General features: G+C 37.0%; 1 pseudogene; it reads right to left on the bottom strand.

The window, feature by feature from the left end:
• Positions 1 to 10,683: 10,683 nt before the first annotated feature.
• LOC113335067 lies at positions 10,684 to 10,783 on the bottom strand (annotated as a pseudogene).
• Positions 10,784 to 14,019: the final 3,236 nt, after the last annotated feature.

Genomic DNA, 14,019 nt, shown 5'->3' with positions numbered 1-14,019 from the left:
AGCCAGACCGATACTACTTTTATTGTAGTTGTGTGATCTGATCTTGCATCTTATATCGTACGAGTACAATCAGATTGATTGGCTTGAGATTGATATTTCCGATAGACAAGATAGAAAAAGTAATCACAAATATCTTCGTCTCATCGTTTGTGATTCCGCAACATCTTATTTCGCTACCATACGATTAAGATTATTGTGAGGTGATTGATAAATCTAGGTTGTTCTTCGGGAATATAAGACCGGGTTATCGATTGGTTCCTGTTCACCTTGATTATTATCAAAAGACGGAACAAAACCTTTAGAATTTATTTGTGAGAGACAGATTGATCCTTTGATAGACTTGTCTGTGTGAGACAAATTTGTTAATTGTCAAAGCCTGTGATTTTGGATCGTAAAAACTCTTAGTTGCGGGTGAGATCAGCTAAGGGAATCAAGCGCGCAATATCATGCTGGGATCAGAGGCGTAGGAGCATAACTGTACCTTGGATCAGTAGGAGATTGATTGGGGTTCAACTACAGTCCAGTTCGAAGTTAGCATGGAGTAGGTTAGTTTCTGTAGGGGCTTAATACCGTGTGCGTTCAATCTGGACTAGGTCCCGGGGTTTTTGTGCATTTGCGGTTTCCTCGTTAACAAAATTTCTGGTGTCTCTGTTATTTCTATTTCCGCATTATATTTGTTTATATAAATGAAATAATACAGGTTGTGCGTTTGAATCAATCAATTGGAAATACGACCTTTGGTTGTTGATTAATTTTGATTGATCCTTGGATATTGGTCTTTGGTACCATCCAAGTTATTCCTTGTATTTGATTAGAACTTGCAGTTTTTGCTTGAGTAAATCAAATCAAGAAGAGAGATATAAACTCGTGATGTACTTTTAATTGATTGAGTCTTGTTGATTCTCTTAAAAATATATTCGAGTTAGTCCATACAGATTGCTAAGTGAAATATTGGGTGGTGTTGTTAGACCCACGCTTTTTCAATTGGTATCAAAGAAGAAAAACACGTTCAAGACCTTACAAGTCTGTGTTTGTAGCGAACTGACTCTATGCACATAGGTTCTATCTCTATTGACGTACCACCAGTCTTCGATGGATCTAATTACTTATGGTGGAAAATTGTTATGCGAGCTTTTCTTCAAGCACGTGATTTTCAATCATGGGTATATGTTGTTAATGGCTATGTTGCTTCCGTTGTGACAGATGGAGATGTAAACCTTCCCAAGAATATTGGTTAATACAGTCCTGCCGAGATACTTGCTGCAAAGCAAAATTCCGACGGTTTGAATGCAATCATACATGCCATTACCCCAAATCTTTAGCACCATGTGTCAAATTGCACTAGGTCTAAAGATGCTTGGGATATCTTAGAAACCGTATTTGAAGGTAACTCCAGTGAAAAGGAAGATAGACTTCAAAATATTAATTGGGAGAACCTGCTATGGCAAATGAAGATACATTTGATGAGTTTAATCACAGAGTGTCTGAAATTGTTAATGCATCTTTTTCATTGGGTAAGACTATCCTGAAAAGGACATTGTAATGAAAATTCTCAGATCGCTGCCATCTAGATAAATTCTAAGAAGCATGCCATCGTTGAGGGAAATAACCTTGATAATTTTTCCAGAAATACATTGGTTGGAAAGCTAAAGATCTTTGATCATGAGAAAACATCCAAAATCGGAAAGGATGTTGCCTTTAAAGCACAGAAGAACACTAAATTACTTGATAAAGGTAAAAGTGTTTATGTCTCTGAGGATGATCGGTCTGAGGATGATTTTTCGGATGAAGATCTTGACAAATCAGTCTCCCTGATCACAAGACAGTTTAGGGATCTTCTATTGAAGAGAAGTAAACAGTTTTCAAGAGACAAACCTAGGTCATCAGATAAACCTCACAATCGCGTTCTTCCTAAAAACAGGGATGCTAACGAGGATATGCCATAGTGCTTTAAGTGTAAAGGTTTTGGTCATTTTGCAAACGAGTTCCCAAATCGTAGAAAATACACTGGGAACAAAGGTCTTACAGTAACACTTGATGAGATGTCTGAGATATATGATTCTGAGGAAGACAAGAAATCAAGTATCGGTCTTCTATATGAAAACATTGATTTTGATAATTGTAGCAATACATATATCAACCTTGATGGTTTCGGTAAATAAGAGAATCCAATCAAGCTGGAAGAATCAATTGACCTATCTTTTGGAAACTCTGGTTGTAATGTTTCAGGATCTACTATGTGTCCAGCTGCGTTCACACCACAGATGCCTGAATACTATCCAAGTTTGACGTGCTCGTTTTGTTCTCAGAAGGGTCACTAACTATCAAGATGTTACAAGTACAAACATCAACTGAGGAACGCCAACAAACTTCAACGAAGAGCAAATCGATTGGAAAGAAAGCTTAAACTTGCTCAAAAGACTGCTGAGGTATGCAGGATTCTATCTTCGTCTAAGAAGTTGGTTTCCAAAGACAAAATAAGACCATTAGAGAAGAAGGTATGGTCAAATCGCTTTGATAGACAGAAGTCTGAGGATTCCTCTCTAGAGGAAAATAGTGGACAAATTGTTGTTCACCACAATACAAATTGATTGTGTTGTTTGACAAATCTTGTCTCATATGCCTGATCAAAAGAGATAAGATTGTGTACCGCTCAGGCTTTAAGAAAGAATTTTGGTTTGTTTTTCCTGTCTATCAAATAAAGTAAAGGGTTATTATCGATAATTCTACTCTTTATAGGGTTTAGAGTTGGGCGTCCACGAACCTGTTTAAAGGTTGCGAACCCTATATTCCTTTTTCCTCTATGATATCCTTTTTATCTTAAGACTGCTTGTTGAGATTGTGAATTCCACTCATAAAAACTAGTTTTTTATAATTGTTCTCTAAGCATCACGTCTTTGGATGGAAAATATGTCAATATGATTGTTAATCCATCAATCAAGGAAAAAGAAAAATCTCCAGTAACTCCTTCCTTGAAAAGAAAGAGGAGGAATACAAGAAAGCTAAGGGCTGTCCCTTCTAACTCTCAGAAGTTTTCCTATGTTCTTGATGAGTTGAAAGAAGTAAGAAAGGATATTAGTGAAATAAAGGCTTGCGTTTTAAGATGTTTGGAAATTCAGAAGGCTCTGGTTCGACATCATAAGCCAAGACGGTTCGTTGGTATTGACTCCTTCCTCCATGAACCTTATATTCCAATGGTTGTTGACGACAAGGAGTTCGGGAGTGATAAGGAATTTCTCAAAGATATTGTTGCCTAGTATGTCTTCTTTTGGTTTAGTTGGAAGAATAACTAGTGCTTGAATAACAATGATAATGACAACACATAGCTATTATTTTTCATCTTCTTGTTCTTTTTTAGGTTTATTGGTTTAAATTCTAAAAATATTTGGAGGATGATGTTTTTGCAGTATTAATATTTGTGATTTATTATATTTCAATTTATTATGGGATTTGTATGTTTTCGTCCATGAACTTGAAGGTCCCATATTCTGTCAAAATTAAAGTCGTTTGTGATCGGTATTCACGTACTGGTAAAAGAATGAATAGACTTTTGACTTATCCAAAAGTTAAGCCTATACTGTCAAACATTTGATGGAAGATAGGTTAAAATCTTTTGTTTTCAAGGATTATGTCTATTAATATCGTTATGCAAATAGTGATTGAAGATAGAATGAATCCTTGTGTATTCCGCAGTATTGATCATCCCTGATCCATATTTTTATGTATTACTGTGAGGCTCCTTAATGTGTCTTATGTTGAGCACGATACAACCAAGTTGATTAATTTTTGATTAACTTTGTTGGTTGTTCCGTAAGGTACTTTATGTTGAGCATTTTTTAACTAAATTAATCATCTTGTTTGATTATTTAGTTATTGCTCCATAAGTTCTTTTATGTCGAGAAAAACAAATGACAGTTGAATTGATTACTTTTGTAATTAGTTTGGTTGTGTATTCCAATTAGATTAATTATGGGTTCTCTTTTAATTAATCTAGTTGAGTATTTTCATACTCCATAAGATTCCTCTTATGTTGAGTATATGAACGACTATCCTATTCATTTTAAAATGGTTATGTTAGTCGTATGCTCCGTAAGTTCTCTTTTGTCGAGCATAGTCAATTAAGTTGATCACTTTTTTTGTTTAATTTGATTGCGTATTCCGATTAAATTAATCATGGATTTACTTGTGATTAATTTGATTGAGTTTCTTGGATATAGAAAATCATTCTCATGGTTTTTGGTGTCCAATAAAATCCTTCTTTTCTTTTGAAATTAAGGTCGCTCTTGTTGTTCTTTCGGGAATGACATCGAATGGGGGAGAGTTCTTTTGAACTTGTGCTTAATGGTCATATCTTGAGGGGTGTGCGGCTGTGGAATATTAGAGTGGTTATCTTGTATCTTTAAACTCCTTGATGAATTCTATTAGTTTCGGCTATATGATTGCATCTAAATTAGATGGTATGTATTTTCTTTTAGTCATGAAATGTCTCTTACGAAAATTTCATTATGATCCCGTTCTTGTACCTTTGCCAATTTTATTGACAAAAATGGGGAGAATTAATATGTAGTTCACACAACAAATACATATGGTTTTCGGATCATTGTGTAAGGGGGAGTGGTTTCCATGTGAGATGGAGTATTGACTAAGGGGGAGTGATACATATCACCATAGTATTATCGTTGAAGTTGTGATACAATTGGACTTTGACACTGTGTAATAATATTATGACACTGTATAACAATGATCTAGACTGATGCTTTTTCATTGTTATAGCTACGGATTTTCAAAAATGGTGATGCTAAACTTACAACCTTTGGGATCGTTTACTTGGAAATGACGAAGATTTCGAGGAATGTTGAAGATTACACATATGGAATAGGATATACTAAATTTTCTTTATCTTTTTTGTATTCCATATGTATTGATAGTTTTGTCACTAAAATACAAAGGGGGAATTGTTAGAGCATTGCTCGGAATCCTCGCATGCGTTGTTATCTCAAGCATGTTTGTCGATGTTAGTGATCAAAACTATAAGTCTTGATTTCTAGTCTATTATAGCTAAGTGTCGGACTAGGATAGAAAGTGTAGTTGAGCTCAAGGACTTCATGGAGATTCATCATACAAGTAGAAGAACTACTCAAGGAACCGGTGGAACTTCTCGACAAAAAGGTATGTGAAGATTTGAACTTAGCTATCACTCAAACGTCTATCTACTCTATATCTTACTCTTTGAGACAAGAAGCCGTATGCTATATATATAGACTTGGATTATACACATTTGGTATTTCGAGCCGAGTATACCTCACCTATCTATATCTCGAAATATGTGTTGGTAAGCTTTTCGCTTCGATCAAGTTTATCTTTACCTAGTGACGAAAGTCATGATATGATTCAATCACTTTGAAAATTGCTTTGACGAGAAATGGTGTAACAACTGTATAACGTCCTCTAAGAATGTTTCAATGATTGAAATGAGAGTTTAGATTACATAACCGATGATGGACATAAGCACAGTTGTGGAAACATATTTATGTATAAGTCCTATTCCTTGAACCAATGTTTGCGAACTTTGTTGATCAAGAGAAACCAGAAGAATAGCTTGTTGCCAAATCCGGGAACTCAGTCCGCGAACTTCCGAACTTCTCATCCCGAGAAATTCTGCTGGAGTTGACGAACTAGCTGCGTCCGCGAACCCAGTTCGCGAACCGGCGGAAGGTTTTTTGCCGAGATTTTCTACTGGAGTTTGTAAACTCTGCCCGGTTGCTTAAGTCCGCGAACCTAGTCTGCAAACTTAAGAATGTTATATATCTGAAGATGATTTCTGAACTTAAACTTAAAAATACTAAGGAATACAGTTTGCAAACCTTGGATATAAAATTTCATGAACCGATTCAAGTGAATCAAATCATCTTTGCTTCAATTGTGTATTGTGTAGTACATAAGATTTCCTTGCAATTGAAAAACTCTCTAACTAGTTCATTTGAAGTCATTTGAACTAGTTATGGTGAAGAAGAACATGGTTTATATGAGATTCTCATATGGCTAACCTTTTTGTTAACTATTATTGAACCAACAAGTACACACGTTTGGGTACGGTTAACAAACCTAGAAGCGTGCATTGTAAAGTGTGTGTAACAAGATAAGTTTTCAATCTAACAATTGAGAAATATTAGCTTGAATCTAAATCAGGTTTTCATCTAACGATGAATATTGAATGCTTTGTTACTAAGCTAACATTGATTGCAAACCCTGATTTGAAAGACTATATAAAGGAGACATCTAGCATTGTGGAAAAATAATCCCCATACCTTACGTGTGATACTAGTTTGCATACTAGAGTCGATTCTCCTTTAACCTTTGGTTTTCTTCTTCTAAAATAAGGTTAACGACTTAAATACTTCATTGGGATTGCGAAGCTAGACCGATACTACTTTTATCGTAGTTGTGTGATCTGATCTTGCATCTTCTATCGTACGAGTACAATCAGATTGATTGGCTTGAGATTAATATCTCTGATATGCAAGATATAAAAAGTAATCACAAACATCTTCGTCTCATTGTTTGTGGTTCCGCAACATCTTGTTTCGCTATCATACGATTAAGATTGTTATGAGGTGATTGATAACTCTAGGTTGTTCTTCGGGAATATAAGACCGGATTATCAATTGGTTCCTTTTTACCTTGATTATTATCAAAAGACGAAACAAAACCTTTAGGGTTTATCTGTGCGAGACAGATTGATCCTTTGATAGACTTGTATGTGTTAGACAGATTTGTTTATTGTCAAAGCCTACGATTTTGGATCATAGCAACTCTTAGTTGTGGGTGAGATCAGCTAAGGGAATCAAGTGCGCAGTATCCTGCTGGGATCAGAGGCGTAGGAGCATAACTGTACCTTGGATCAGTGGGAGATTGATTGGTGTTCAACTACAGTCAAGTCCGAAGTGAGCTTGGAGTAGGCTAGTGTCTGGAGCGGCTTAACACAGTGTGTGTTCAATCTGTACTAGGTCCCGGGGTTTTTCTGCTTTTGCGGTTTACTCGTTAACAAAATTTCTGGTGTATGTGTTATTTCTATTTCCTCATTATATTTGTTTATATAATTGAAATAATACAGGTTGTGCGTTTGAATCAATTGAAAATCCGACCTTTGGTTGTTGATTGATATTGATTGATCCTTGGATATTGGTCTTTGGTACCATCCAAGTTATTCCTTGTATTTGATTAGAAATCGCAGTTTTTGATTGACTTAATCAAATCAAGAAGATAGATATAAACTCGTTGATGTACTTTTAATTGATTGAGTCTTGTTATTTCTCTTAAAAGTATATTCGAGTTAGTCCATACAGATTGCTGATAGACACATTTTTGTGTCAGATTTGTCTCGATTCTAAATATTGTTAGGGCTCATTTTTTGTACTTATTATGGTGTTTTATTTATTTGTAGGTATTTTTGGCCAATAAACATATTTGGAAAAAATTGGCTCGAAAAGTTGATAAAAGCACCCGGAGGAACCTGCTATACGGACCCTCGAGTTTGGATAAGTGGCACCCAGTTACTAAGGGGCACCCTATGGCTATCTACACCCCATTTGCTTAAGGGAGACTAGTCGCAGATAAGGGGAGGTCATCTTCAACTATTCAAATCTCAAATTTAGCGGGAAAGTTTGTCCAGCAAAGTTCAGACTTAGGGTTGGATTTTTCAGCAAGATTTAAAGAGACTCAATCGTTAATATTGGTTGGGACAGACTTCTTAAGGTTAAACATGGTGGATAGGTCCATCATATTTGATTAAGTAGGGTCGGATCACCGAGTTTGATTGAAACAGTGGAGGATGGGTTTCTCGGGTTTTCAGGGAAGGATTCGAGAGAGGTATAGCCGGAGTTTTTCATGGGAATAAATTCAGACCAACACTTTGCGACAAGATAGGAATGGTAAGCAGTTTGGTTTCGAAGAAATAGGAGAGTGACGTGAGTTACGTAAAAACAGAGAAGGAGAAAGTTTCCGAGATTTGTTTCTCTGTTTATAGAAGTTACGTGTCCATATGAGTAACTAAGATGCTCTATTCGATATCAGTACATCCTTTGAAGAGTTTGAAAAGTGTAAAATACGCCAGAAGACGCGTAAAGAAATATTTGGAGAAAATTATTCCCGAAACTTGTGGTGGAGGAAAAGAGATAATATTGGAATGATTAATCGAGATATTTTTGCCCGGATATGTATATATAGCCTGTGGTGAGGTCAAGGAAAAGAAGTCTGGAGTTTGGCAACCTTAGGAGAAGTTTAGAACCCAACAGAGAAGAATCAGTCGAGTTGCAGAGCGAGTTACACCAGCAGGAGAAGAAGAAGAAGCTGAAGAACAAACACCATTCAAAACAGTCGTTTTGTCAGTCTTAATATCTCAAAACTTAGGCATCTCAATTTCTAATCCTTCTATAGTAACCAACAGGTCTCTGTAACAGTTCGTCGTTTGTAACAACTTCTTTGTAGCGCCAATGCAGCGTTGCAAACTGTCTGTTTTATGGTCTTCATTCCTTTTAATCAACTTTTGAACCATAAACCAATATTTTAAGCAAGTGACTAATATGAGGAGCTAAACCCCATTGTTGAGGCGATAGAGGAAGCTATTTTTCCAACAAAAAGTGGTATATTCTATTTTATCTTTTTATTTGCAATAATTATATGATTATTTGCCTTGAACTATTATTGAATATGATTTTTATTTGAGTGATTGCGATCTATTTTGATGGAGTATGCTTAGTTTTAAGACTTTTGATGCTTCATACTTGGTATTTACAATTATTACTTTTGAAAATCTACTTGTTGCAATATTTTAGAATCAAATTAAACAAGAAAATTGCATAAATATAAGTATTGGTTTAATCACTTTGAACTTGGAAAATAGTGGAATCTTAGCCTCAGTGTTTCTTTTAGTATTGATATCATCTTTGATTGAGTTTTCTATAATTTTTAGTTAGTTTTCTATTTTAATATTAGAATTTAAGTCTAATTAATATCCTTCACAAGTCTGAGAATCGAACCACTTTTACCACTATCTACAAATCACATCAATTTTTGGCGCCGCCGACGCGGACTTGTTTTTAGGGTTTTATTTTTTTTTTATTTTTATTTTTTGTATTATTTTTGTCCTTTTTTATGTTTTTGGGTATTTATCTTGTATCTACAGGTTCTGAATCATAAAGAAAATTGAGCCAGAGAGTTTGGTGATTTCATAAAGACTTGGAGCTAAAGATTAAACCAAAAAGAACAGAAAAGAAGACAATTTTAGTTTAGGGTTTGTTTATTTTCTTTTAGAAAAAAAAACTGTATTAGGGTTTATTATTTTTGTAATTTTTCTTTATTTTTTTTGGACTTTTGGACTTTGGACTTTGGGACATTATTTTTTTTATTACCCTGCGGAAGGGTACTTTAAATATAAACTGTTTGCAGAGAAGGAGGACAATTACGATATTGTCTCTGCACCTTGGGTTCGTACACTGGACATCAGAGTCAGTGGCCCGAGTCGACTACAACCGATTCATCCCCCATCTGGAATGGGAGGTAAGATTCTAAACACTCGCGAATCCCCTGTCAGCGACTTACTGGACTCCTTCGTATGCATATATGTTGAGGACTGAATACAGACATTTATTTTTCTAGTAAAGGGTAAGGCCTGGCCGTACAAGATAAGGGTTTGGATTTCATCACCGTTCTCTTCTTGCTCGCTTTAGGAACACGTAACCTACGCGAACCTAAGCCTAAAATTTTGACTAAAACGAGACCGATAGGGTAACGAGCTTAACAGGAAAGTCATTCGAAAAATATTGGTTACTCTTTTAAGCATACTTCGAAGTTCTTGACGGTTTCTGTAAGTTGAATTCGTGACTGCGCCGCCTTGTAATACCGGTGAGGCCTTGGGTATCAAAGCTCCACCGAGCTTCCCTCGCCTCTATTCAACTTACGTTAACTCGGATTGATCCCAGAGGGGTTTGCTTAAATTGTAACGAATTCCCGTTCGAAGGATTAGAAGCTGGTCTAGAAACAATCTAAGTGGAGCCATCATGCTTTTTGTTTGCTAGAAATCAATAGGTTTGATTTGGTTGAGTCGGCCTTGATTTGTGTTTGCTTACCCTTCCAATTTAGAAAATTTTATTGTATGCCTGAACGTAAAAGAGACGCACTAGGTAGATTTGTTAAAGAGAAACCTAGTAGTTCGAAGCGTCTCGATTACCTTAATCTAGAAAGTCCGACTTTTGAAGAGTCTGTTTATGAACGTCCTTTGACTGAGGAGAGAATCCTTGTTGCTCCGATAGCGCCAGAAATGGCAACTTTGAAAGCTTTGTTGAATCCAACTAGGACTACTCGTCCTTCGTGTATTAAGTTAGCTGAAACGGAGGCACCCTATGAACTGAAACCCGGGACCTTATAGATGCTCCCAATCTTTTTAGGGAAAGAAAATGAAAACCCTTATTACCATGTTAGGGATTTTGAGGAAATTTGTAGTACTCTAAGAATTAGAGGCTTAGATGATGATGCTTTGAAACTTAGGTTATTTCCATTTTCCCTGAAAGATAAGGCCAAGTCGTGGCTGTATAGTTTGGACTCCGAGTCAATTGAGACATATGAACAACTTACATCTTCCTTTTTCAATAAGTTTTTTCCCTAGGCACAAAAAATCGTCTATTAGGACGCAAATATGCACATTTTCACAACAAGAGGGAGAATCTTTATATAGGTATTTGGAAAGGTTCAATGATTTATTATCCCAGTGTCCTCATCATGGTTTAGAAAAGGTTAGGCTAGTTCAGATCCTTTATGAGGGTTTAGATTATTCCACAACGACCATGGTTGAGTCTCTATGCACTGGTGGATTTGAAAACCAAACTGTTGATGCAGCGATGGAATTTTTTAATGAAATTTCCGGAAAAAACCCAGCAATGGGAAAATAGTAGGGCACCCCAGAAAACAATTCTTTTAAGTAGAGGAAACGTTAATAGGGTAGAAGGAGGCTATGAATCAGATGCCAAAATTGCTGCTATAGCAAAAAGGTTAGAAGCCTCAGAAGTGGGCCAGACTAGTGGTAGAGTGGAGCCTTTTTGGGAAGGCCAGAATATTGAAGAGCAGGCCAATGCTCTTTATAATAACACTAGATTTGATAACCGTCAAAAGATTGACCCATATTCAGAAACCTATAATCCTGGTTGGAGAAACCATCCGAACCTTTCGTGGTCTAAGGGCCAAAGTCAAGGTCAGTTTAGTAATTCTAATGCTCCCCCAGGTTTTGGCTATACTAAGAATCCTTCAGGACTAGCTCAGTTTCAGAATCAGTCAGATAAGAAAATCCTAAGTTTAGAGGAATCTCTCGCCTTGTTAACTCAGCAAACTGCAAAATTCCAGTTATCCGTAGAACAGAGTCTACAAGCTAGTAACAGGATAGGACAAGAAAATAGTCAGGCTATTTCCGAGTTAAAAACCCAGGTTGGTCTGATAAGTGATTCTTTGAGAGAAAAAGGTAAGTTTCCTAGTCAAACACAACCCAACCCTAGAGGAGTTCATGAATTAGGTGCAAAACCATCGAATCAATTGAATGTTGTTAGAACCCTTAGAAGTGGTAGAGTTGTAGACAATAAGGTAACCATGCCCGATAGTGAACATACTGTAGTTCACCCCTCAGGATCTCACCTCTCAGACCAGTAGCTGAAGAGACTGATAAAGTTTCTGATGATGTGAATTCGGTTCCTGAAAGGTCTGATTTTAGGCCTAGAGCCCCATTTCCTCAGCTATTAGTACCAACAAAGAAGGAATCGAACTTTAATGACATAGTGGAGGTTTTTAAGCAAGTTACCATAAACCTTCCCTTATTAGATGCAATTAGGCAAATTCCTGCTTATGCCAAGTTCCTTAAGGATATGTGTACGCGAAAGCGAAAACTTAGCGTCCATAAGAAAGCCTTTTTAGCTAGTCACGTAAGTTCAATCATTCAGAACACCACAACTCCAAAGTACAAAGACCCAGGTTCTCCTACCATTGCTTGCACAATAGGTAACTTCCGGGTAGAAAAAGCTTTACTTGACTTAGGAGCCAGTGTGAACTTACTGCCATTCCATGTATACTTACAGCTAGGACTTGGTGAAATGAAACCTACTCAGATGACACTGCAGTTAGCTGATAGGTCTGTTAAAATCCCTCGAGGTGTTATCGAGGATGTTCTTATTGAGGTCGACAAGTTTATTTATCCAGTGGATTTCGTGGTCCTAGATACCCAACCTGTCCCTGACCCAGAGAACCAGATACCTGTGATTTTAGGTCGCCCATTTTTAGCTACGTCTAATGCGATCATTAACTGTCGAAATGGTGTGATGAGTTTATCTTTTGGTAATATGACTATGGAGATGAACATTTTTAATGTCAGTAAGCAACCTCATGAGCTAGATGACACATGTGTTGAAGGTGAACATGATAGAAGCCTTAGTTCAGGAGTCATTACCAAACATCTTGTCTGAAGACCCATTAGAAAGTTGTCTATCCCATTTTGGTTTAGATTTTGACGACGATAGCACTATTGAACAGGTGAATGCTCTATTAGATTCTACCCCTGTGTTAGACACTGATAGATGGAAAGCTAGGTTCGAACCGTTACCAGTTTCTGAGACTACCCTAATTCCTTCTTTAGAAGAGCCCCCAAAGTTGGACCTTAAACCACTACCCGATACTCTAAAGTATGTGTTTTTAGGCCCATCTGAGACTTTACCTGTGATTGTAGCTTCCAATTTGGATAGTGATCAGGAAAGTAGGCTAGTAAATGTACTTCAAGACAATAAGGAAGCTTTAGGGTGGACTATAGCAGACATTAAGGGTATAAGTCCTACTGTGTGTATGCATCAGATTCATTTAGAGGAAGACTCCAAACCTTCTAGGGAGATGCAACGTCGACTGAACCCTAACATGAAAGAGGTAGTTCGAAAAGAGGTGCTTAAGTTGTTAGATGCGGGTATTATTTACCCAATTTCAGACAGTAAGTGGGTCAGCCCTGTTCAGGTTGTCCCCAAGAAATCAGGTATCACTGTAGTCCAGAATGATAATAATGAATTAATCCCAACCCGAGTGACCACGGGATGGCGTTGTGTATTGACTATAGGAAATTGAACAAGGTCACAAGGAAGGATCACTTTCCCCTTCCTTTTATCGACCAAATGCTAGAGCGATTAGCTGGACATAGTCACTATTGCTTCTTAGATGGCTACTCCGGTTATAATCAGATCGTTATTGCCCCAGAAGACCAAGAGAAAACCACTTTTACCTGTCCCTTTGGTACCTTTGCGTATAGACGCATGCCTTTCGGGCTATGTAATGCCCCTGCAACTTTTCAGCGTTGTATGATGAGCATATTTTCTGATATGGTAGAACGGTTCTTAGAGGTCTTTATGGATGATTTTTCAGTGTTTGGTTCATCTTTCGATGAGTGCTTGCATCATTTGACATTAGTGTTGACTAGGTGTAAGGAAAAAAATTTAGTGCTTAATTGGGAAAAATGCCATTTCATGGTTAAATCAGGAATTGTATTAGGGCACATCGTCTCTTCAAAGGGTATAGAGGTAGACAAAGCCAAAGTTGACCTTATTAAGACTTTACAGGTCCCAAAAACCGTAAAAGATATTAGGTCATTCCTAGGGCATGCAGGTTTTTACCGTCGATTCATTAAGGATTTTAGCTTGATTTCTAGACCTCTTTGCAATTTGCTTGCAAAATGTTAAGTTTGTCTTTGATGATGCTTGTTTAGAGGCTTTTGAGAAGCTTAAAACTTTACTCACTACTGCCCCGATAGTCCAGGCACCTAACTGGAACCTACCCTTTGAGATTATGTGTGATTCTTCAGATTATGCTATAGGCGTCGTTTTAGGACAACGAGAAAACAAATTACTTCATGTGATTTATTATGCTAGCAAAACTCTGAATGATGCCCAAATGAACTACACAACTACCGAGAAGGAACTTTTAGCCATCGTGTTTGCCTTGGATAAG

The sequence above is a fragment of the Papaver somniferum genome, unplaced genomic scaffold, assembly GCF_003573695.1.
Source record: "Papaver somniferum cultivar HN1 unplaced genomic scaffold, ASM357369v1 unplaced-scaffold_137, whole genome shotgun sequence".
In the NCBI taxonomy this organism is placed as follows: Eukaryota; Viridiplantae; Streptophyta; class Magnoliopsida; order Ranunculales; family Papaveraceae; genus Papaver; species Papaver somniferum.
The sequence above is the reverse complement of the archived record's forward strand: the minus strand, read 5'-3'. Positions and strand labels throughout refer to the sequence as shown.